General features: G+C 38.7%; 25 non-coding genes across 25 annotated transcripts; 21 read left to right on the top strand and 4 right to left on the bottom strand.

Annotated features, from left to right (window-relative positions):
* The first annotated feature begins 1,193 nt into the window (after positions 1–1,193).
* trnar-acg (transfer RNA arginine (anticodon ACG)) lies at positions 1,194–1,266 on the top strand. Its single transcript has one exon. It is a non-coding gene; the product is annotated as a tRNA-Arg (tRNA).
* Positions 1,267–1,666: 400 nt separating this feature from the next.
* trnae-uuc (transfer RNA glutamic acid (anticodon UUC)) lies at positions 1,667–1,738 on the top strand. Its single transcript has one exon. It is a non-coding gene; the product is annotated as a tRNA-Glu (tRNA).
* Positions 1,739–1,857: 119 nt separating this feature from the next.
* On the top strand, positions 1,858–1,944 carry trnay-gua (transfer RNA tyrosine (anticodon GUA)). The gene is given in 2 exon segments: positions 1,858–1,894; positions 1,909–1,944. It is a non-coding gene; the product is annotated as a tRNA-Tyr (tRNA).
* A 115-nt stretch (positions 1,945–2,059) lies between these two features.
* On the bottom strand, positions 2,060–2,131 carry trnae-cuc (transfer RNA glutamic acid (anticodon CUC)). Its single transcript has one exon. It is a non-coding gene; the product is annotated as a tRNA-Glu (tRNA).
* A 2,819-nt stretch (positions 2,132–4,950) lies between these two features.
* Positions 4,951–5,023, top strand: trnar-acg (transfer RNA arginine (anticodon ACG)). Its single transcript has one exon. It is a non-coding gene; the product is annotated as a tRNA-Arg (tRNA).
* Positions 5,024–6,813: 1,790 nt separating this feature from the next.
* On the top strand, positions 6,814–6,886 carry trnar-acg (transfer RNA arginine (anticodon ACG)). Its single transcript has one exon. It is a non-coding gene; the product is annotated as a tRNA-Arg (tRNA).
* Positions 6,887–7,287: 401 nt separating this feature from the next.
* Positions 7,288–7,359, top strand: trnae-uuc (transfer RNA glutamic acid (anticodon UUC)). The gene has a single exon. It is a non-coding gene; the product is annotated as a tRNA-Glu (tRNA).
* Positions 7,360–7,478: 119 nt separating this feature from the next.
* On the top strand, positions 7,479–7,565 carry trnay-gua (transfer RNA tyrosine (anticodon GUA)). The gene is given in 2 exon segments: positions 7,479–7,515; positions 7,530–7,565. It is a non-coding gene; the product is annotated as a tRNA-Tyr (tRNA).
* A 1,201-nt stretch (positions 7,566–8,766) lies between these two features.
* On the top strand, positions 8,767–8,839 carry trnar-acg (transfer RNA arginine (anticodon ACG)). Its single transcript has one exon. It is a non-coding gene; the product is annotated as a tRNA-Arg (tRNA).
* Positions 8,840–10,630: 1,791 nt separating this feature from the next.
* Positions 10,631–10,703, top strand: trnar-acg (transfer RNA arginine (anticodon ACG)). The gene has a single exon. It is a non-coding gene; the product is annotated as a tRNA-Arg (tRNA).
* Positions 10,704–11,104: 401 nt separating this feature from the next.
* trnae-uuc (transfer RNA glutamic acid (anticodon UUC)) lies at positions 11,105–11,176 on the top strand. The gene has a single exon. It is a non-coding gene; the product is annotated as a tRNA-Glu (tRNA).
* Positions 11,177–11,295: 119 nt separating this feature from the next.
* Positions 11,296–11,382, top strand: trnay-gua (transfer RNA tyrosine (anticodon GUA)). The gene is given in 2 exon segments: positions 11,296–11,332; positions 11,347–11,382. It is a non-coding gene; the product is annotated as a tRNA-Tyr (tRNA).
* Positions 11,383–12,583: 1,201 nt separating this feature from the next.
* Positions 12,584–12,656, top strand: trnar-acg (transfer RNA arginine (anticodon ACG)). Its single transcript has one exon. It is a non-coding gene; the product is annotated as a tRNA-Arg (tRNA).
* Positions 12,657–14,446: 1,790 nt separating this feature from the next.
* Positions 14,447–14,519, top strand: trnar-acg (transfer RNA arginine (anticodon ACG)). The gene has a single exon. It is a non-coding gene; the product is annotated as a tRNA-Arg (tRNA).
* A 401-nt stretch (positions 14,520–14,920) lies between these two features.
* trnae-uuc (transfer RNA glutamic acid (anticodon UUC)) lies at positions 14,921–14,992 on the top strand. The gene has a single exon. It is a non-coding gene; the product is annotated as a tRNA-Glu (tRNA).
* Positions 14,993–15,111: 119 nt separating this feature from the next.
* trnay-gua (transfer RNA tyrosine (anticodon GUA)) lies at positions 15,112–15,198 on the top strand. Its single transcript is given in 2 exon segments — positions 15,112–15,148; positions 15,163–15,198. It is a non-coding gene; the product is annotated as a tRNA-Tyr (tRNA).
* Positions 15,199–15,313: 115 nt separating this feature from the next.
* On the bottom strand, positions 15,314–15,385 carry trnae-cuc (transfer RNA glutamic acid (anticodon CUC)). The gene has a single exon. It is a non-coding gene; the product is annotated as a tRNA-Glu (tRNA).
* A 2,819-nt stretch (positions 15,386–18,204) lies between these two features.
* trnac-aca (transfer RNA cysteine (anticodon ACA)) lies at positions 18,205–18,277 on the top strand. The gene has a single exon. It is a non-coding gene; the product is annotated as a tRNA-Cys (tRNA).
* Positions 18,278–18,678: 401 nt separating this feature from the next.
* Positions 18,679–18,750, top strand: trnae-uuc (transfer RNA glutamic acid (anticodon UUC)). Its single transcript has one exon. It is a non-coding gene; the product is annotated as a tRNA-Glu (tRNA).
* A 119-nt stretch (positions 18,751–18,869) lies between these two features.
* On the top strand, positions 18,870–18,956 carry trnay-gua (transfer RNA tyrosine (anticodon GUA)). Its single transcript is given in 2 exon segments — positions 18,870–18,906; positions 18,921–18,956. It is a non-coding gene; the product is annotated as a tRNA-Tyr (tRNA).
* A 115-nt stretch (positions 18,957–19,071) lies between these two features.
* trnae-cuc (transfer RNA glutamic acid (anticodon CUC)) lies at positions 19,072–19,143 on the bottom strand. The gene has a single exon. It is a non-coding gene; the product is annotated as a tRNA-Glu (tRNA).
* A 2,476-nt stretch (positions 19,144–21,619) lies between these two features.
* On the top strand, positions 21,620–21,692 carry trnar-acg (transfer RNA arginine (anticodon ACG)). The gene has a single exon. It is a non-coding gene; the product is annotated as a tRNA-Arg (tRNA).
* Positions 21,693–22,093: 401 nt separating this feature from the next.
* Positions 22,094–22,165, top strand: trnae-uuc (transfer RNA glutamic acid (anticodon UUC)). Its single transcript has one exon. It is a non-coding gene; the product is annotated as a tRNA-Glu (tRNA).
* Positions 22,166–22,284: 119 nt separating this feature from the next.
* On the top strand, positions 22,285–22,371 carry trnay-gua (transfer RNA tyrosine (anticodon GUA)). Its single transcript is given in 2 exon segments — positions 22,285–22,321; positions 22,336–22,371. It is a non-coding gene; the product is annotated as a tRNA-Tyr (tRNA).
* Positions 22,372–22,486: 115 nt separating this feature from the next.
* Positions 22,487–22,558, bottom strand: trnae-cuc (transfer RNA glutamic acid (anticodon CUC)). The gene has a single exon. It is a non-coding gene; the product is annotated as a tRNA-Glu (tRNA).
* Between the last annotated feature and the right edge of the window lie 1,432 nt (positions 22,559–23,990).

Below are 23,990 nucleotides of genomic sequence, written 5' to 3'. Positions count from 1 at the left end.
CCCTGCCCCAATTCATTAATAAAAATAGAAAAAAGAAGTGGTGCCAATAAAGAACCTTGCGGGACACCCTTCCTGATTATTACCATGGATGAGGTGTAATTATCTACAGCAACACATTGAGTTCTATCCGATAAATAACCGGTAATTTAGAAATCGGACGATAATTATTCAAATCGGAAGGATCGCCTCCTTTTAATAAAGGCATAACCATAGCCGATTTCCAAGATGGCGGAATTACATTAGTGGATAGACTCAAATTAAAAATCGATGCAATAGGTTCGGCAATAATATCTGCTGACAATTTTTAATAAAATGGTTCAATTTGGTCAGACTCACCTGATTTCTTACAGTCTAAATTTCGGAGTAGTTTACGAACTTGGGACGGCAATACAGGGGCAAAAGAAAATAAATCTGATTCACTATTAGTCAACTCATCAGTTCTCTGTTCATCAAGGACCAAGGAATTGTCTGTTATCAAACCAGCTGAAATAAAATTACTATTAAACGTATTAACAATATCAGCCTTGTCTGTAATCAATCTTTGATTCAATTTTAAAACTTTTGGAAGATTAGTGGATGTATTTGATCCTATAAAAGATTTCGTTAATTTCCAAAATTTAGAAGGACAATTCATGTTATCATTAATCAGGTTTAAATAATACTGACTCTTCGAACTTTATATTAATTTTGTGCACTTATTTCGTAATAATCTATATTGAGACCAGTCCTCCTCACCATTTGTTTTCTTTGCTTTAGACCAAGCCACGTTTCTTTGCTTAATAAGATTAGAGACGGATTGATTGAACCAAATATTATTTCTACCTCTCACCCGAAATCTACGTAAAGGAGCATGTTTATCACAAATTTCTAGAAAGATAGATTTGAAATAATCCCAAGCATCAACCACATCAGGTATAATTGAAACCAACTGTAAATCACTATTATATAGATCATGCAAAAAAGCCTGTACATTAAAATTTTTAAATTGACGTTTAAGATTTGAATTGAGAATTGAGATCCCCAACATGTGAGGCCTCCATCTTGAAGGTTTTTGTAGCAGGCCCCTCATCTGACCCCTTCCTGATGTTGGGTCCAGGTCTGTTAATAGCATGAGAAAAAGTAGATGTCATCACAGGCCTCTGCCCAGTCGAACACCAACACGTGCCGTGTAAGCTCACGGACACCTGATCAGTGGGCCAGTGGCGCAATGGATAACGCGTCTGACTACGGATCAGAAGATTATAGGTTCGACTCCTGGCTGGCTCGCTCTGCCTCTTATACTATGCTGTCACCCCTTAGCCGTTTTCTTATCCCATAGTTTTTGTTATTATTATTATTGGATTGGTTGAGAAATATTAAAAATTGACAGTCCAACAATAGGCTGCTTTGTCAGTAGGATAACGGTTACCATACAATACTATGTGTCTTTTAAAATGCATTGCATGAGTACTGTCACAAGGACCTTGCTTTACGACCAGTTTGTAGTGTCTATTATACCATCGCAAGAATGGGAGGAAACTGAACCCCTCGTGAGGCAAATGAGAGCTCCCTCTGTTGAGCCTGATGAAATTGAATTCAGTAAACAATCCCTTCGGATCATTCCCATGTTCTTAAAGGGGTCGTCACACACTAAAATTAAAAGGGTCTGCTCCAGGCATAAGGAAGATCCCATATGGTCTAGCGGTCAGGATTCCTGGTTTTCACCCAGGCGGCCCGGGTTCGACTCCCGATATGGGAAGATCGGGTTGTCTTTGCATCACTTAATCGAAACAACCAGCATGTATGTCTGTAGCAGTTTTAGCCAGTGGCGGAGATTCAGCCACCTGATATGTTGAGGTTCTGTCCCCAATCAGTGTGCCTTCGATAGCTCAGCTGGAAGAGCGGAGGACTGTAGGTGGCAAGTTGGCAATCCTTAGGTCGCTGGTTCAACTCCGGCTCGAAGGAGTTCTTTTTCACACATAAACTTTTCCTTGGCCCTGCTTCTCGACGAGGGTGTCAGCGCTTGAGTTCGTAGTTCGCCATTTTACAATCACGGCCGCCGGTGGTGGGCAAAAACTCATTCCCTGACCGGGAATCGAACCCGGGCCGCGGCGGTGAGAGCGCCGAATCCTAACCACTAGACCACCAGGGAAAGTCTGCTGACGGCTTGCCCTCAAGCCTGGCTGTGGCCTTTACCCGATTTTGCAGCAAGACCACTAATACTTGTATTTTACTCCAGGAGAGGAGACGTCACCGACCCTGGCAAACTGACAAACTGTCACAGACTCTGTAGGAATATCCTAACAACACCACAACTTGCCATGAAAACAAAAACAATAAGATCGCCAACCTGCATCTCGAAGGTTTTTAAAGCAGTTTTTTGCAGACGTCTGTGGCCCTGGATCCCAGTTCTTCCACTGAGAAACTGTCACAGGCTCTGTAGTAATATCCTAACAACACCACAACTTAACATTTATTTTATTTTATTTCCTTTATTTTTCCAGGAAGGTCCCATTGAGATTAAAAGAAATCCCTTCCTCCAGGGAGTCCTGGCCAAGATGGCCACACTACAAATCACACACAAACACATATAAAACATTCCAGAAAGTCAGGGCACAACATTCATCATAAATCAAGTAAAACAACAGCATGATTCAATCATTGTATGCTGCAGTAAATGTTTTAATACATTCAAAGGAGGAATTGTTTCAGGAGGGACAGTAGCTTGAAATTCATTCCACAGCCATGGAGGATAGTAGGAGAAAGATGATTTACCATGCTCTGAATGTACCCTAGGTACTACTAATTTAATCCCATTAGATGATCTAGTGCTATAGTTCTTTCTACATAAACATAGAAGACTAGTAATGTAATTTGGAAGTCTACCCATCAATGTCTTTACAATAAATTCTAACATATGGGATTTCCTTCTTTGATATAAAGAGGACCAACCCAAATAGTTGTGCAGCAAACAATGATGAGTACGTGAACAAGAATTTGTTATAAAACGCAGTGCAGCATGATAAACGCCATCCAGCCTTTTCAATAAATATGTAGACGCATGCATGTAAACAACATCCCCATAGTCTAAAATAGGTAAAATAGTACTCTGTATTATTCTCTTTCTAGCTATAAAGGAAAAACATTTTTTTTCCCGAAAAAGAAAACCCAGTCTTGGTTTAAGCCTTTTCACCAAGTAATTAATGTGAACATCAAAGGCTAACTTCTCATCGAGCCATATTCCTACATATTTATAAGTTGGTACTCTTTCTATATGTAAACCCTCAATAGTCAGAATAGGCATAACAGTAGACATAGAACGGCTACGTGTAAAAAGAATATACTTCGTTTTATTTACATTTAAAACTAATTTTAGTTTCAACAAAGTAAGCTGAAAAGTATAAAAAGAATCCTTAAGAATTTCAATAGCCTGAGACACAGAGGATGCAGTGGAGTAAATAATTGTATCGTCAGCATAAAAATGTAGCTTTGCGGATTGTATTCCCTGCCCCAATTCATTAATAAAAATTGAAAAAAGAAGTGGTGCCAATAAAGAACCTTGCGGGACACCCTTCCTGACTATTACCATGGATGAGGTGTAATTATCTACAGCAACACATTGAGTTCTATCCGATAAATAATTTTTAAACCAACTCACAGCCGAATTATCGAGGCCAACACTTTTAAGCCTCCGTAACAGTAAAACATGATCCACTAAGTCAAACGCTTTTGTCAAATAAAAAAATAAGGCCGCACAATGTTGTCTATTATCGAGAGCAGTAATTAAATCATGTAGTAGCTGTTATCGTACTATGGCCCGCTCTAAATCCTGACTGAAATGCGTTGTACATATCATGACTAAGTAGATATTCTTTCATTTGATCATTTATAATAGATTCAAAAACTTTTGCTAAAACCGGTAATTTAGAAATCGGACGATAATTATTCAAATCGGAAGGATCGCCTCCTTTTAATAAAGGCATAACCATAGCCGATTTCCAAGATGGCGGAATTACATTAGTGGATAGACTCAAATTAAAAATCGATGCAATAGGTTCGGCAATAATATCTGCTGACAATTTTTAATAAAATGGTTCAATTTGGTCAGACTCACCTGATTTCTTACAGTCTAAATTTCGGAGTAGTTTACGAACTTGGGACGGCAATACAGGGGCAAAAGAAAATAAATCTGATTCACTATTAGTCAACTCATCAGTTCTCTGTTCATCAAGGACCAAGGAATTGTCTGTTATCAAACCAGCTGAAATAAAATTACTATTAAACGTATTAACAATATCAGCCTTGTCTGTAATCAATCTTTGATTCAATTCTAAAACTTTTGGAAGATTAGTGGATGTATTTGATCCTATAAAAGATTTCGTTAATTACCAAAATTTAGAAGGACAATTCATGTTATCATTAATCAGGTTTAAATAATACTGACTCTTCGAACTTTATATTAATTTTGTGCACTTATTTCGTAATAATCTATATTGAGACCAGTCCTCCTCACCATTTGTTTTCTTTGCTTTAGACCAAGCCACGTTTCTTTGCTTAATAAGATTAGAGACGGATTGATTGAACCAAATATTATTTCTACCTCTCACCCGAAATCTACGTAAAGGAGCATGTTTATCACAAATTTCTAGAAAGATAGATTTGAAATAATCCCAAGCATCAACCACATCAGGTATAATTGAAACCAACTGTAAATCACTATTATATAGATCATGCAAAAAAGCCTGTACATTAAAATTTTTAAATTGACGTTTAAGATTTGAATTGAGAATTGAGATCCCCAACATGTGAGGCCTCCATCTTGAAGGTTTTTGTAGCAGGCCCCTCATCTGACCCCTTCCTGATGTTGGCTCCAGGTCTGTTAATAGCATGAGAAAAAGTAGATGTCATCACAGGCCTCTGCCCAGTCGAACACAATCACGTGCCGTGTAAGCTCACGGACACCTGATCAGTGGGCCAGTGGCGCAATGGATAACGCGTCTGACTACGGATCAGAAGATTATAGGTTCGACTCCTGGCTGGCTCGCTCTGCCTCTTATACTATGCTGTCAGCCCTTAGCCGTTTTCTTATCCCATAGTTTTTGTTATTATTATTATTGGATTGGTTGAGAAATATTAAAAATTGACAGTCCAACAATAGGCTGCTTTGTCAGTAGGATAACGGTTACCATACAATACTATGCGTCTTTTAAAATGCATTGCATGAGTACTGTCACAAGGACCTTGCTTTACGACCAGTTTGTAGTGTCTATTACACCATCGCAAGAATGGGAGGAATTAGGAAATAGGATGCAGTGGAGTAAATAATTGTATCGTCAGCATAAAAATGTAGCTTTGCGGATTGCATTCCCTGCCCCAATTCATTAATAAAAATAGAAAAAAGAAGTGGTGCCAATAAAGAACCTTGCGGGACACCCTTCCTGACTATTACCATGGATGAGGTGTAATTATCTACAGCAACACATTGAGTTCTATCCGATAAATAATTTTTAAACCAACTCACAGCCGAATTATCGAGGCCAACACTTTTAAGCCTCCGTAACAGTAAAACATGATCCACTAAGTCAAACGCTTTTGTCAAATCAAAAAATAAGGCCGCACAATGTTGTCTATTATCGAGAGCAGTAATTAAATCATGTAGTAGCTGTTATCGTACTATGGCCCGCTCTAAATCCTGACTGAAATGCGTTGTAAATATCATGACTAAGTAGATATTCTTTCATTTGATCATTTATAATAGATTTAAAAACTTTTGCTAAAACCTGTAATTTAGAAATCGGACGATAATTATTCAAATCGGAAGGATCGCCTCCTTTTAATAAAGGCATAACCATAGCCGATTTCCAAGATGGCGGAATTACATTAGTGGATAGACTCAAATTAAAAATCGATGCAATAGGTTCGGCAATAATATCTGCTGACAATTTTTAAAAAAAATGGTTCAATTTGGTCAGACTCACCTGATTTCTTACAGTCTAAATTTCGGAGTAGTTTACGAACTTGGGACGGCAATACAGGGGCAAAAGAAAATAAATCTGATTCACTATTAGTCAACTCATCAGTTCTCTGTTCATCAAGGACCAAGGAATTGTCTGTTATCAAACCAGCTGAAATAAAATTACTATTAAACGTATTAACAATATCAGCCTTGTCTGTAATCAATCTTTGATTCAATTTTAAAACTTTTGGAAGATTAGTGGATGTATTTGATCCTATAAAAGATTTCGTTAATTTCCAAAATTTAGAAGGACAATTCATGTTATCATTAATCAGGTTTAAATAATACTGACTCTTCGAACTTTATATTAATTTTGTACACTTATTTCGTAAAATCTATATTGAGACCAGTCCTCCTCACCATTTGTTTTCTTTGCTTTAGACCAAGCCACGTTTCTTTGCTTAATAAGATTAGAGACGGATTGATTGAACCAAATATTATTTCTACCTCTCACCCGAAATCTACGTAAAGGAGCATGTATATCACAAATTTCTAGAAAGATAGATTTGAAATAATCCCAAGCATCATCCACATCAGGTATAATTGAAACCAACTGTAAATCACTATTATATACATCATGCAAAAAAGCCTGTACATTAAAATTTTTAAATTGACGTTTAAGATTTGAATTGAGAATTGAGATCCCCAACATGTGAGGCCTCCATCTTGAAGGTTTTTGTAGCAGGCCCCTCATCTGACCCCTTCCTGATGTTGGGTCCAGGTCTGTTAATAGCATGAGAAAAAGTAGATGTCATCACAGGCCTCTGCCCAGTCGAACACCAACACGTGCCGTGTAAGCTCACGGACACCTGATCAGTGGGCCAGTGGCGCAATGGATAACGCGTCTGACTACGGATCAGAAGATTCTAGGTTCGACTCCTGGCTGGCTCGCTCTGCCTCTTATACTATGCTGTAAGCCCTTAGCCGTTTTCTTATCCCATAGTTTTTGTTATTATTATTATTGGATTGGTTGAGAAATATTACAAATTGACAGTCCAACAATAGGCTGCTTTGTCAGTAGGATAACGGTTACCATACAATACTATGCGTCTTTTAAAATGCATTGCATGAGTACTGTCACAAGGACCTTGCTTTACGACCAGTTTGTAGTGTCTATTATACCATCGCAAGAATGGGAGGAAACTGAACCCCTCGTGAGGCAAATGAGAGCTCCCTCTGTTGAGCCTGATGAAATTGAATTCAGTAAACAATCCCTTCGGATCATTCCCATGTTCTTAAAGGGGTCGGTCACACACTAAAATTAAAAGGGTCTGCTCCAGGCCGAAGGAAGATCCCATATGGTCTAGCGGTCAGGATTCCTTGTTTTCACCCAGGCGGCCCGGGTTCGACTCCCGGTATGGAAAGATCGGATTGTCTTTGCATCACTTAATCGAAACAACCAGCATGTATGTCTGTAGCAGTTTTAGCCAGTGGCGGAGATTCAGCCACCTGATATGTTGAGGTTCTGTCCCCAATCAGTGTGCCTTCGATAGCTCAGCTGGAAGAGCGGAGGACTGTAGGTGGCAAGTTGGCAATCCTTAGGTCGCTGGTTCAACTCCGGCTCGAAGGAGTTCTTTTTCACACATAAACTTTTCCTTGGCCCTGCTTCTCGACGAGGGCGTCAGCGCTTGAGTTAGTTGAGTTAGTAAACCCTCAATAGTCAGAATAGGCATAACAGTAGACATAGAACGGCTACGTGTAAAAAGAATATACTTCGTTTTATTTAGAAATCGGACGATAATTATTCAAATCGGAAGGATCGCCTCCTTTTAATAAAGGCATAACCATAGCCGATTTCCAAGATGGCGGAATTACATTAGTGGATAGACTCAAATTAAAAATCGATGCAATAGGTTCGGCAATAATATCTGCTGACAATTTTTAAAAAAAATGGTTCAATTTGGTCAGACTCACCTGATTTCTTACAGTCTAAATTTCGGAGTAGTTTACGAACTTGGGACGGCAATACAAGGGCAAAAGAAAATAAATCTGATTCACTATTAGTCAACTCATCAGTTCTCTGTTCATCAAGGACCAAGGAATTGTCTGTTATCAAACCAGCTGAAATAAAATTACTATTAAACGTATTAACAATATCAGCCTTGTCTGTAATCAATCTTTGATTCAATTTTAAAACTTTTGGAAGATTAGTGGATGTATTTGATCCTATAAAAGATTTCGTTAATTTCCAAAATTTAGAAGGACAATTCATGTTATCATTAATCAGGTTTAAATAATACTGACTCTTCGAACTTTATATTAATTTTGTACACTTATTTCGTAATAATCTATATTGAAACCAGTCCTCCTCACCATTTGTTTTCTTTGCTTTAGACCAAGCCACGTTTCTTTGCTTAATAAGATTAGAGACGGATTGATTGAACCAAATATTATTTCTACCTCTCACCCGAAATCTACGTAAAGGAGCATGTTTATCACAAATTTCTAGAAAAATAGATTTGAAATAATCCCAGGCATCAACCACATCAGGTATAATTGAAACCAACTGTAAAGCACTATTATATACATCATGCAAAAAAGCCTGTACATTAAAATTTTTAAATTGACGTTTAAGATTTGAATTGAGAATTGAGATCCCCAACATGTGAGGCCTCCATCTTGAAGGTTTTTGTAGCAGGCCCCTCATCTGACCCCTTCCTGATGTTGGGTCCAGGTCTGTTAATAGCATGAGAAAAAGTAGATGTCATCACAGGCCTCTGCCCAGTCGAACACCAACACGTGTCGTGTAAGCTCACGGACACCTGATCAGTGGGCCAGTGGCGCAATGGATAACGCGTCTGACTACGGATCAGAAGATTCTAGGTTCGACTCCTGGCTGGCTCGCTCTGCCTCTTATACTATGCTGTCAGCCCTTAGCCGTTTTCTTATCCCATAGTTTTTGTTATTATTATTATTGGATTGGTTGAGAAATATTAAAAATTGACAGTCCAACAATAGGCTGCTTTGTCAGTAGGATAACGGTTACCATACAATACTATGCGTCTTTTAAAATGCATTGCATGAGTACTGTCACAAGGACCTTGCTTTACGACCAGTTTGTAGTGTCTATTATACCATCGCAAGAATGGGAGGAATTAGGAAATAGGATGCAGTGGAGTAAATAATTGTATCGTCAGCATAAAAATGTAGCTTTGCGGATTGCATTCCCTGCCCCAATTCATTAATAAAAATAGAAAAAAAGAAGTGGTGCCAATAAAGAACCTTGCGGGACACCCTTCCTGACTATTACCATGGATGAGGTGTAATTATCTACAGCAACACATTGAGTTCTATCCGATAAATAATTTTTAAACCAACTCACAGCCGAATTATCGAGGCCAACACTTTTAAGCCTCCGTAACAGTAAAACATGATCCACTAAGTCAAACGCTTTTGTCAAATCAAAAAATAAGGCCGCACAATGTTGTCTATTATCGAGAGCAGTAATTAAATCATGTAGTAGCTGTTATCGTACTATGGCCCGCTCTAAATCCTGACTGAAATGCGTTGTAAATATCATGACTAAGTAGATATTCTTTCATTTGATCATTTATAATAGATTTAAAAACTTTTGCTAAAACCTGTAATTTAGAAATCGGACGATAATTATTCAAATCGGAAGGATCGCCTCCTTTTAATAAAGGCATAACCATAGCCGATTTCCAAGATGGCGGAATTACATTAGTGGATAGACTCAAATTAAAAATCGATGCAATAGGTTCGGCAATAATATCTGCTGACAATTTTTAAAAAAAATGGTTCAATTTGGTCAGACTCACCTGATTTCTTACAGTCTAAATTTCGGAGTAGTTTACGAACTTGGGACGGCAATACAGGGGCAAAAGAAAATAAATCTGATTCACTATTAGTCAACTCATCAGTTCTCTGTTCATCAAGGACCAAGGAATTGTCTGTTATCAAACCAGCTGAAATAAAATTACTATTAAACGTATTAACAATATCAGCCTTGTCTGTAATCAATCTTTGATTCAATTTTAAAACTTTTGGAAGATTAGTGGATGTATTTGATCCTATAAAAGATTTCGTTAATTTCCAAAATTTAGAAGGACAATTCATGTTATCATTAATCAGGTTTAAATAATACTGACTCTTCGAACTTTATATTAATTTTGTACACTTATTTCGTAAAATCTATATTGAGACCAGTCCTCCTCACCATTTGTTTTCTTTGCTTTAGACCAAGCCACGTTTCTTTGCTTAATAAGATTAGAGACGGATTGATTGAACCAAATATTATTTCTACCTCTCACCCGAAATCTACGTAAAGGAGCATGTTTATCACAAATTTCTAGAAAGATAGATTTGAAATAATCCCAAGCATCATCCACATCAGGTATAATTGAAACCAACTGTAAATCACTATTATATACATCATGCAAAAAAGCCTGTACATTAAAATTTTTAAATTGACGTTTAAGATTTGAATTGAGAATTGAGATCCCCAACATGTGAGGCCTCCATCTTGAAGGTTTTTGTAGCAGGCCCCTCATCTGACCCCTTCCTGATGTTGGGTCCAGGTCTGTTAATAGCATGAGAAAAAGTAGATGTCATCACAGGCCTCTGCCCAGTCGAACACCAACACGTGCCGTGTAAGCTCACGGACACCTGATCAGTGGGCCAGTGGCGCAATGGATAACGCGTCTGACTACGGATCAGAAGATTCTAGGTTCGACTCCTGGCTGGCTCGCTCTGCCTCTTATACTATGCTGTAAGCCCTTAGCCGTTTTCTTATCCCATAGTTTTTGTTATTATTATTATTGGATTGGTTGAGAAATATTACAAATTGACAGTCCAACAATAGGCTGCTTTGTCAGTAGGATAACGGTTACCATACAATACTATGCGTCTTTTAAAATGCATTGCATGAGTACTGTCACAAGGACCTTGCTTTACGACCAGTTTGTAGTGTCTATTATACCATCGCAAGAATGGGAGGAAACTGAACCCCTCGTGAGGCAAATGAGAGCTCCCTCTGTTGAGCCTGATGAAATTGAATTCAGTAAACAATCCCTTCGGATCATTCCCATGTTCTTAAAGGGGTCGGTCACACACTAAAATTAAAAGGGTCTGCTCCAGGCCGAAGGAAGATCCCATATGGTCTAGCGGTCAGGATTCCTTGTTTTCACCCAGGCGGCCCGGGTTCGACTCCCGGTATGGGAAGATCGGATTGTCTTTGCATCACTTAATCGAAACAACCAGCATGTATGTCTGTAGCAGTTTTAGCCAGTGGCGGAGATTCAGCCACCTGATATGTTGAGGTTCTGTCCCCAATCAGTGTGCCTTCGATAGCTCAGCTGGAAGAGCGGAGGACTGTAGGTGGCAAGTTGGCAATCCTTAGGTCGCTGGTTCAACTCCGGCTCGAAGGAGTTCTTTTTCACACATAAACTTTTCCTTGGCCCTGCTTCTCGACGAGGGCGTCAGCGCTTGAGTTAGTTGAGTTAGTAAACCCTCAATAGTCAGAATAGGCATAACAGTAGACATAGAACGGCTACGTGTAAAAAGAATATACTTCGTTTTATTTAGAAATCGGACGATAATTATTCAAATCGGAAGGATCGCCTCCTTTTAATAAAGGCATAACCATAGCCGATTTCCAAGATGGCGGAATTACATTAGTGGATAGACTCAAATTAAAAATCGATGCAATAGGTTCGGCAATAATATCTGCTGACAATTTTTAAAAAAAATGGTTCAATTTGGTCAGACTCACCTGATTTCTTACAGTCTAAATTTCGGAGTAGTTTACGAACTTGGGACGGCAATACAAGGGCAAAAGAAAATAAATCTGATTCACTATTAGTCAACTCATCAGTTCTCTGTTCATCAAGGACCAAGGAATTGTCTGTTATCAAACCAGCTGAAATAAAATTACTATTAAACGTATTAACAATATCAGCCTTGTCTGTAATCAATCTTTGATTCAATTTTAAAACTTTTGGAAGATTAGTGGATGTATTTGATCCTATAAAAGATTTCGTTAATTTCCAAAATTTAGAAGGACAATTCATGTTATCATTAATCAGGTTTAAATAATACTGACTCTTCGAACTTTATATTAATTTTGTACACTTATTTCGTAATAATCTATATTGAAACCAGTCCTCCTCACCATTTGTTTTCTTTGCTTTAGACCAAGCCACGTTTCTTTGCTTAATAAGATTAGAGACGGATTGATTGAACCAAATATTATTTCTACCTCTCACCCGAAATCTACGTAAAGGAGCATGTTTATCACAAATTTCTAGAAAAATAGATTTGAAATAATCCCAGGCATCAACCACATCAGGTATAATTGAAACCAACTGTAAAGCACTATTATATACATCATGCAAAAAAGCCTGTACATTAAAATTTTTAAATTGACGTTTAAGATTTGAATTGAGAATTGAGATCCCCAACATGTGAGGCCTCCATCTTGAAGGTTTTTGTAGCAGGCCCCTCATCTGACCCCTTCCTGATGTTGGGTCCAGGTCTGTTAATAGCATGAGAAAAAGTAGATGTCATCACAGGCCTCTGCCCAGTCGAACACCAACACGTGTCGTGTAAGCTCACGGACACCTGATCAGTGGGCCAGTGGCGCAATGGATAACGCGTCTGACTACGGATCAGAAGATTCTAGGTTCGACTCCTGGCTGGCTCGCTCTGCCTCTTATACTATGCTGTCAGCCCTTAGCCGTTTTCTTATCCCATAGTTTTTGTTATTATTATTATTGGATTGGTTGAGAAATATTAAAAATTGACAGTCCAACAATAGGCTGCTTTGTCAGTAGGATAACGGTTACCATACAATACTATGCGTCTTTTAAAATGCATTGCATGAGTACTGTCACAAGGACCTTGCTTTACGACCAGTTTGTAGTGTCTATTATACCATCGCAAGAATGGGAGGAATTAGGAAATAGGATGCAGTGGAGTAAATAATTGTATCGTCAGCATAAAAATGTAGCTTTGCGGATTGCATTCCCTGCCCCAATTCATTAATAAAAATAGAAAAAAGAAGTGGTGCCAATAAAGAACCTTGCGGGACACCCTTCCTGACTATTACCATGGATGAGGTGTAATTATCTACAGCAACACATTGAGTTCTATCCGATAAATAATTTTTAAACCAACTCACAGCCGAATTATCGAGGCCAACACTTTTAAGCCTCCGTAACAGTAAAACATGATCCACTAAGTCAAACGCTTTTGTCAAATCAAAAAATAAGGCCGCACAATGTTGTCTATTATCGAGAGCAGTAATTAAATCATGTAGTAGCTGTTATCGTACTATGGCCCGCTCTAAATCCTGACTGAAATGCGTTGTAAATATCATGACTAAGTAGATATTCTTTCATTTGATCATTTATAATAGATTTAAAAACTTTTGCTAAAACCTGTAATTTAGAAATCGGACGATAATTATTCAAATCGGAAGGATCGCCTCCTTTTAATAAAGGCATAACCATAGCCGATTTCCAAGATGGCGGAATTACATTAGTGGATAGACTCAAATTAAAAATCGATGCAATAGGTTCGGCAATAATATCTGCTGACAATTTTTTAAAAAAATGGTTCAATTTGGTCAGACTCACCTGATTTCTTACAGTCTAAATTTCGGAGTAGTTTACGAACTTGGGACGGCAATACAGGGGCAAAAGAAAATAAATCTGATTCACTATTAGTCAACTCATCAGTTCTCTGTTCATCAAGGACCAAGGAATTGTCTGTTATCAAACCAGCTGAAATAAAATTACTATTAAACGTATTAACAATATCAGCCTTGTCTGTAATCAATCTTTGATTCAATTTTAAAACTTTTGGAAGATTAGTGGATGTATTTGATCCTATAAAAGATTTCGTTAATTTCCAAAATTTAGAAGGACAATTCATGTTATCATTAATCAGGTTTAAATAATACTGACTCTTCGAACTTTATATTAATTTTGTACACTTATTTCGTAAAATCTATATTGAGACCAGTCCTCCTCACCATTTGTTTTCTTTGCTTTAGACCAAGCCACGTTTCTTTGCTTAATAAGATTAGAGACGGATTGATTGAACCAAATATTATTTCTACCTCTCACCCGAAATCTACGTAAAGGAGCATGTTTATCACAAATTTCTAGAAAGATAGATTTGAAATAATCCCAAGCATCATCCACATCAGGTATAATTGAAACCAACTGTAAATCACTATTATATACATCATGCAAAAAAGCCTGTACATTAAAATTTTTAAATTGACGTTTAAGATTTGAATTGAGAATTGAGATCCCCAACATGTGAGGCCTCCATCTTGAAGGTTTTTGTAGCAGGCCCCTCATCTGACCCCTTCCTGATGTTGGGTCCAGGTCTGTTAATAGCATGAGAAAAAGTAGATGTCATCACAGGCCTCTGCCCAGTCGAACACCAACACGTGCCGTGTAAGCTCACGGACACCTGATCAGTGGGCCAGTGGCGCAATGGATAACGCGTCTGACTACGGATCAGAAGATTCTAGGTTCGACTCCTGGCTGGCTCGCTCTGCCTCTTATACTATGCTGTAAGCCCTTAGCCGTTTTCTTATCCCATAGTTTTTGTTATTATTATTATTGGATTGGTTGAGAAATATTACAAATTGACAGTCCAACAATAGGCTGCTTTGTCAGTAGGATAACGGTTACCATACAATACTATGCGTCTTTTAAAATGCATTGCATGAGTACTGTCACAAGGACCTTGCTTTACGACCAGTTTGTAGTGTCTATTATACCATCGCAAGAATGGGAGGAAACTGAACCCCTCGTGAGGCAAATGAGAGCTCCCTCTGTTGAGCCTGATGAAATTGAATTCAGTAAACAATCCCTTCGGATCATTCCCATGTTCTTAAAGGGGTCGGTCACACACTAAAATTAAAAGGGTCTGCTCCAGGCCGAAGGAAGATCCCATATGGTCTAGCGGTCAGGATTCCTTGTTTTCACCCAGGCGGCCCGGGTTCGACTCCCGGTATGGGAAGATCGGATTGTCTTTGCATCACTTAATCGAAACAACCAGCATGTATGTCTGTAGCAGTTTTAGCCAGTGGCGGAGATTCAGCCACCTGATATGTTGAGGTTCTGTCCCCAATCAGTGTGCCTTCGATAGCTCAGCTGGAAGAGCGGAGGACTGTAGGTGGCAAGTTGGCAATCCTTAGGTCGCTGGTTCAACTCCGGCTCGAAGGAGTTCTTTTTCACACATAAACTTTTCCTTGGCCCTGCTTCTCGACGAGGGCGTCAGCGCTTGAGTTCGTAGTTCGCCATTTTACAATCACGGCCGCCGGTGGTGGGCAAAAACTCATTCCCTGACCGGGAATCGAACCCGGGCCGCGGCGGTGAGAGCGCCGAATCCTAACCACTAGACCACCAGGGAAGGTCTGCTGACGACTTGCCCTCAAGCCTGGCTGTGGCCTTTACCAGATTTTGCAGCAAGACCACTAATACTTGTATTTTACTCCAGGAGAGGAGACGTCACCGACCCTGGCAAACAGACAAACTGTCACAGACTCTGTAGGAATATCCTAATAACACCACAACTTGCCATGAAAACAAAAACAATAAGATCGCCAACCTGCATCTCGAAGGTTTTTAAAGCAGTTTTTTGCAGACGTCTGTGGCCCTGGATCCCAGTTCTTCCACTGAGAAACTGTCACAGGCTCTGTAGTAATATCCTAACAACACCACAACTTAACATTTATTTTATTTTATTTCCTTTATTTTTCCAGGAAGGTCCCATTGAGATTAAAAGAAATCTCTTCCTCCAGGGAGTCCTGGCCAAGATGGCCACACTACAAATCACACACAAACACATATAAAACATTCCAGAAAGTCAGGGCACAACATTCATCATAAATCAAGTAAAACAACAGCATGATTCAATCATTGTATGCTGCAGTAAATTTTTTAATACATTCAAAGGAGGAATTGTTTCAGGAGGGACAGTAGCTTGAAATTCATTCCACAGCCATGTAGGATAGTAGGAGAAAGATGATTTACCATGCTCTGAATGTACCCTAGGTACTACTAATTTAATCCCATTAGATGATCTAGTGCTATAGTTCTTTCTACATAAACATAGAAGACTAGTAATGTAATTTGGAAGTCTACCCATCAATGTCTTTACAATAAATTCTAACATATGGGATTTCCTTCTTTGATATAAAGAGGACCAACCCAAATAGTTGTGCAGCAAACAATGATGAGTACGTGAACAAGAATTTGTTATAAAACGCAGTGCAGCATGATAAACGCCATCCAGCCTTTTCAATAAATATGTAGACGCATGCATGTAAACAACATCACCATAGTCTAAAATAGGTAAAATAGTACTCTGTATTATTCTCTTTCTAGCTATAAAGGAAAAACATTTTTTTCCCGAAAAAGAAAACCCAGTCTTGGTTTAAGCCTTTTCACCAAGTAATTAATGTGAACATCAAAGGCTAACTTCTCATCGAGCCATATTCCTAAATATTTATAAGTTGGTACTCTTTCTATATGTAAACCCTCAATAGTCAGAATAGGCATAACAGTAGACATAGAACGGCTACGTGTAAAAAGAATATACTTCGTTTTATTTACATTTAAAACTAATTTTAGTTTCAACAAAGTAAGCTGAAAAGTATAAAAAGAATCCTTAAGAATTTCAATAGCCTGAGACACAGAGGATGCAGTGGAGTAAATAATTGTATCGTCAGCATAAAAATGTAGCTTTGCGGATTGCATTCCCTGCCCCAATTCATTAATAAAAATAGAAAAAAGAAGTGGTGCCAATAAAGAACCTTGCGGGACACCCTTCCTGACTATTACCATGGATGAGGTGTAATTATCTACAGCAACACATTGAGTTCTATCCGATAAATAATTTTTAAACCAACTCACAGCCGAATTATCGAGGCCAACACTTTTAAGCCTCCGTAACAGTAAAACATGATCCACTAAGTCAAACGCTTTTGTCAAATAAAAAAATAAGGCCGCACAATGTTGTCTATTATCGAGAGCAGTAATTAAATCATGTAGTAGCTGTTATCGTACTATGGTCCGCTCTAAATCCTGACTGAAATGCGTTGTAAATATCATGACTAAGTAGATATTCTTTCATTTGATCATTTATAATAGATTCAAAAACTTTTGCTAAAACCGGTAATTTAGAAATCGGACGATAATTATTCAAATCGGAAGGATCGCCTCCTTTTAATAAAGGCATAACCATAGCCGATTTCCAAGATGGCGGAATTACATTAGTGGATAGACTCAAATTAAAAATCGATGCAATAGGTTCGGCAATAATATCTGCTGACAATTTTTTAAAAAATTGGTTCAATTTTGTCAGACCCACCTGATTTCTTACAGTCTAAATTTCGGAGTAGTTTACGAACTTGGGACGGCAATACAGGGGCAAAAGAAAATAAATCTGATTCACTATTAGTCAACTCATCAGTTCTCTGTTCATCAAGGACCAAGGAATTGTCTGTTATCAAACTAGCTGAAATAAAATGACTATTAAACGTATTAACAATATCAGCCTTGTCTGTAATCAATCTTTTATTACATTTTAAAACTTTTGGAAGATTAGTGGATGTATTTGATCCTATAAAAGATTTCGTTAATTTCCAAAATTTAGAAGGACAATTCATGTTATCATTAATCAGGTTTAAATAATACTGACTCTTCAAACTTTATATTAATTTTGTACACTTATTTCGTAATAATCTATATTGAGACCAGTCCTCCTCACCATTTGTTTTCTTTGCTTTAGACCAAGCCACGTTTCTTTGCTTAATAAGATTAGAGACGGATTGATTGAACCAAATATTATTTTTACCTCTCACCCGAAATCTACGTAAAGGAGCATGTTTATCACAAATTTCTAGAAAGATAGATTTGAAATAATCCCAAGCATCAACCACATCAGGTATAATTGAAACCAACTGTAAATCACTATTATATACATCATGCAAAAAAGCCTGTACATTAAAATTTTTAAATTGACGTTTAAGATTTGAATTGAGAATTGAGATCCCCAACATGTGAGGCCTCCATCTTGAAGGTTTTTGTAGCAGGCCCCTCATCTGACCCCTTCCTGATGTTGGCTCCAGGTCTGTTAATAGCATGAGAAAAAGTTGATGTCATCACAGGCCTCTGCCCAGTCGAAAACCAACACGTGCCGTGTAAGCTCACGGACACCTGATCAGTGGGCCAGTGGTGAAATGGATAACGCGTCTGACTACAGATCAGAAGATTCTAGGTTCGACTCCTGGCTGGCTCGCTCTGCATCTTTTAGTATGCTGTCAGCCCTTAGCCGTTTTATTAACCCATAGTTTTTGTTATTATTATTATTGGATTGGTTGAGAAATATTAAAAATTGACAGTCCAACAATAGGCTGCTTTGTCAGTAGGATAACGGTTACCATACAATACTATGCGTCTTTTAAAATGCATTGCATGAGTACTGTCACAAGGACATTGCTTTACGACCAGTTTGTAGTGTCTATTATACCATCGCAAGAATGGGAGGAAACTGAGCCCCTCATGAGGCAAATGAGAGCTCCCTCTGTTGAGCCTGATGAAATTGAATTCAGTAAACAATCCCTTCGGATCATTCCCATGTCCTTAAAGGGGACGGTCACACACTAAAAGTAAAAGGGTCTGCTCCAGGCAGAAGGAAGATCCCATATGGTCTAGCGGTCAGGATTCCTGGTTTTCACCCAGGCGGCCAGGGTTCGACTCCCGGTATGGGAAGATCGGGTTGTATTTGCATCACTTAATCGAAACAACCAGCATGTATGTCTGTAGCAGTTTTAGCCAGTGGCGGAGATTCAGCAACCTGATATTTTGAGGTTCTGTCCCCAATCAGTGTGCCTTCGATAGCTCAGCTGGAAGAGCGGAGGACTGTAGTTGGCAAGTTGGCAATCCTTAGGTCGCTGGTTCAACTCCCGCTTGAAGGAGTTCTTTTTCACACATAAACTTTTCCTTGGCCCTGCTTCTCGACGAGGGCGTCAGCGCTTGAGTTCGTAGTTCGCCATTTTACAATCACGGCCGCCGGTGGTGGGAAAAAACTCATTCCCTGACCGGGAATCGAAACCGGGCCGCGGCGGTGAGACCGCCGAATCCTAACCACTAGACCACCAGGGAAAGTCTGCTGACGACTTGCCCTCAAGCCTGGCTGTAGCCTTTACCCGATTTTGCAGCAAGACCACTAATACTTGTATTTTACTCCAGGAGAGGAGACGTCACCGACCCTGGCAAACTGACAAACTGTCACAGACTCTGTAGGAATATCCTAACAACACCACAACTTGCCATGAAAACAAAAACAATAAGATCGCCAACCTGCATCTCGAAGGTTTTTAAAGCAGTTTTTTGCAGACGTCTGTGGCCCTGGATCCCAGTTCTTCCACCGAGAAACTGTCACAGGCTCTGTAGTAATATCCTAACAACACCACAACTTAACATTTATTTTATTTTATTTCCTTTATTTTTTCAGGAAGGTCCCATTGAGATTAAAATAAATCCCTTCCTCCAGGGAGTCCTGGCCAAGATGGCCACACTACAAATCACACACAAACACATATAAAACATTCCAGAAAGTCAGGGCACAACATTCATCATAAATCAAGTAAAACAACAGCATGATTCAATCATTGTATGCTGCAGTAAATTTTTTAATACATTCAAAGGAGGAATTGTTTCAGGAGGGACAGTAGCTTGAAATTCATTCCACAGCCATGGAGCATAGTAGGAGAAAGATGATTTACCATGCTCTGAATGTACCCTAGGTACTACTAATTTAATCCCATTAGATGATCTAGTGCTATAGTTCTTTCTACATAAACATAGAAGACTAGTAATGTAATTTGGAAGTCTACCCATCAATGTCTTTACAATAAATTCTAACATATGGGATTTCCTTCTTTGATATAAAGAGGACCAACCCAAATAGTTGTGCAGCAAACAATGATGAGTACGTGAACAAGAATTTGTTATAAAACGCAGTGCAGCATGATAAACGCCATCCAGCCTTTTCAATAAATATGTAGACGCATGCATGTAAACAACATCCCCATAGTCTAAAATAGGTAAAATAGTACTCTGTATTATTCTTTTTCTAGCTATAAAGGAAAAACATTTTTTTTTCCCGAAAAAGAAAACCCAGTCTTGGTTTAAGCCTTTTCACCAAGTAATTAATGTGAACATCAAAGGCTAACTTCTCATCGAGCCATATTCCTAAATATTTATAAGTTGGTACTCTTTCTATATGTAAACCCTCAATAGTCAGAATAGGCATAACAGTAGACATAGAACGGCTACGTGTAAAAAGAATATACTTCGTTTTATTTACATTTAAAACTAATTTTAGTTTCAACAAAGTAAGCTGAAAAGTATAAAAAGAATCCTTAAGAATTTCAATAGCCTGAGACACAGAGGATGCAGTGGAGTAAATAATTGTATCGTCAGCATAAAAATGTAGCTTTGCGGATTGTATTCCCTGCCCCAATTCATTAATAAAAATTGAAAAAAGAAGTGGTGCCAATAAAGAACCTTGCGGGACACCCTTCCTGACTATTACCATGGATGAGGTGTAATTATCTACAGCAACACATTGAGTTCTATCCGATAAATAATTTTTAAACCAACTCACAGCCGAATTATCGAGGCCAACACTTTTAAGCCTCCGTAACAGTAAAACATGATCCACTAAGTCAAACGCTTTTGTCAAATAAAAAAATAAGGCCGCACAATGTTGTCTATTATCGAGAGCAGTAATTAAATTGTAGCTTTGTAGTTTACGAACTTGGGACGGCAATACAGGGGCAAAAGAAAATAAATCTGATTCACTATTAGTCAACTCATCAGTTCTCTGTTCATCAAGGACCAAGGAATTGTCTGTTATCAAACCAGCTGAAATAAAATTACTATTAAACGTATTAACAATATCAGCCTTGTCTGTAATCAATCTTTGATTCAATTTTAAAACTTTTGGAAGATTAGTGGATGTATTTGATCCTATAAAAGATTTCGTTAATTTCCAAAATTTAGAAGGACAATTCATGTTATCATTAATCAGGTTTAAATAATACTGACTCTTCGAACTTTATATTAATTTTGTACACTTATTTCGTAATAATCTATATTGAGACCAGTCCTCCTCACCATTTGTTTTCTTTGCTTTAGACCAAGCCACGTTTCTTTGCTTAATAAGATTAGAGACGGATTGATTGAACCAAATATTATTTCTACCTCTCACCCGAAATCTACGTAAAGGAGCATGTTTATCACAAATTTCTAGAAAGATAGATTTGAAATAATCCCAAGCATCAACCACATCAGGTATAATTGAAACCAACTGTAAATCCCTATTATATACATCATGCAAAAAAGCCTGTACATTAAAATTTTTAAATTGACGTTTAAGATTTGAATTGAGAATTGAGATCCCCAAATGTGAGGCCTCCATCTTGAAGGTTTTTGTAGCAGGCCCCTCATCTGACCCCTTCCTGATGTTGGGTCCAGGTCTGTTAATAGCATGAGAAAAAGTAGATGTCATCACAGGCCTCTGCCCAGTCGAACACCAACACGTTTCGTGTAAGCTCACGGACACCTGATCAGTGGGCCAGTGGCGCAATGGATAACGCGTCTGACTACGGATCAGAAGATTCTAGGTTCGACTCCTGGCTGGCTCGCTCTGCCTCTTATACTATGCTGTCAGCCCTTAGCCGTTTTCTTATCCCATAGTTTTTGTTATTATTATTATTGGATTGGTTGAGAAATATTAAAAATTGACAGTCCAACAATAGGCTGCTTTGTCAGTAGGATAACGGTTACCATACAATACTATGCGTCTTTTAAAATGCATTGCATGAGTACTGTCACAAGGACCTTGCTTTACGACCAGTTTGTAGTGTCTATTATACCATCGCAAGAATGGGAGGAAACTGAACCCCTCGTGAGGCAAATGAGAGCTCCCTCTGTTGAGCCTGATGAAATTGAATTCAGTAAACAATCCCTTCGGATCATTCCCATGTTCTTACAGGGGTCGGTCACACACTAAAATTAAAAGGGTCTGCTCCAGGCAGAAGGAAGATCCCATATGGTCTAGCGGTCAGGATTCCTGGTTTTCACCCAGGTGGCCCGAGTTCGAATCCCGGTATGGGAAGATCGGGTTGTCTTTGCATCACTTAATCGAAACAACCAGCATGTATGTCTGTAGCAGTTTTAGCCAGTGGCGGAGATTCAGCCACCTGATATGTTGAGGTTCTGTCCCCAATCAGTGTGCCTTCGATAGCTCAGCTGGAAGAGCGGAGGACTGTAGGTGGCAAGTTGGCAATCCTTAGGTCGCTGGTTCAACTCCGGCTCGAAGGAGTTCTTTTTCACACATAAACTTTTCCTTGGCCCTGCTTCTCGACGAGGGCGTCAGCGCTTGAGTTAGTAGTTCGCCATTTTACAATCACGGCCGCCGGTGGTGGGCAAAAACTCTTTCCTTGACCGGGAATCGAACCCGGGCCGCGGCGGTGAGAGCGCCGAATCCTAACCACTAGACCACCAGGGAAAGTCTGCTGACGACTTGCCCTCAAGCCTCGCTGTGGCCTTTACCAGATTTTGCAGCAAGACCACTAATACTTGTATTTTACTCCAGGAGAGGAGACGTCACCGACCCTGGCAAACTGACAAACTGTCACAGACTCTGTAGGAATATCCTAACAACACCACAACTTGCCATGAAAACAAAAACAATAAGATCGCCAACCTGCATCTCGAAGGTTTTTAAAGCAGTTTTTTGCAGACGTCTGTGGCCCTGGATCCCAGTTCTTCCACCGAGAAACTGTCACAGGCTCTGTAGTAATATCCTAACAACACCACAACTTAACATTTATTTTATTTTATTTCCTTTATTTTTCCAGGAAGGTCCCATTGAGATTAAAAGAAATCCCTTCCTCCAGGGAGTCCTGGCCAAGATGGCCACACTACAAATCACACACAAACACATATAAAACATTCCAGAAAGTCAGGGCACAACATTCATCATAAATCAAGTAAAACAACAGCATGATTCAATCATTGTATGCTGCAGTAAATTTTTTAATACATTCAAAGGAGGAATTGTTTCAGGAGGGACAGTAGCTTGAAATTCATTCCACAGCCATGGAGCATAGTAGGAGAAAGATGATTTACCATGCTCTGAATGTACCCTAGGTACTACTAATTTAATCCCATAGAAGCATAGAAGACTAGTAATGTAATTTGGAAGTCTACCCATCAATGTCTTTACAATAAATTCTAACATATGGGATTTCCTTCTTTGATATAAAGAGGACCAACCCAAATAGTTGTGCAGCAAACAATGATGAGTACGTGAACAAGAATTTGTTATAAAACGCAGTGCAGCATGATAAACGCCATCCAGCCTTTTCAATAAATATGTAGACGCATGCATGTAAACAACATCACCATAGTCTAAAATAGGTAAAATAGTACTCTGTATTATTCTCTTTCTAGCTATAAAGGAAAAACATTTTTTTTCCCGAAAAAGAAAACCCAGTCTTGGTTTAAGCCTTTTCACCAAGTAATTAATGTGAACATCAAAGGCTAACTTCTCATCGAGCCATATTCCTAAATATTTATAAGTTGGTACTCTTTCTATATGTAAACCCTCAATAGTCAGAATAGGCATAACAGTAGACATAGAACGGCTACGTGTAAAAAGAATATACTTCGTTTTATTTACATTTAAAACTAATTTTAGTTTCAACAAAGTAAGCTGAAAAGTATAAAAAGAATCCTTAAGAATTTCAATAGCCTGAGACACAGAGGATGCAGTGGAGTAAATAATTGTATCGTCAGCATAAAAATGTAGCTTTGCGGATTGTATTCCCTGCCCCAATTCATTAATAAAAATTGAAAAAAGAAGTGGTGCCAATAAAGAACCTTGCGGGACACCCTTCCTGACTATTACCATGGATGAGGTGTAATTATCTACAGCA

Source organism: Siphateles boraxobius, unplaced genomic scaffold, assembly GCF_051911475.1.
Source record: "Siphateles boraxobius isolate OS27281-9 unplaced genomic scaffold, OSU_SipBor_1 87, whole genome shotgun sequence".
Classification (NCBI taxonomy): domain Eukaryota; kingdom Metazoa; phylum Chordata; class Actinopteri; order Cypriniformes; family Leuciscidae; genus Siphateles; species Siphateles boraxobius.
This window is presented reverse-complemented; position numbering and strand designations above follow the sequence as displayed.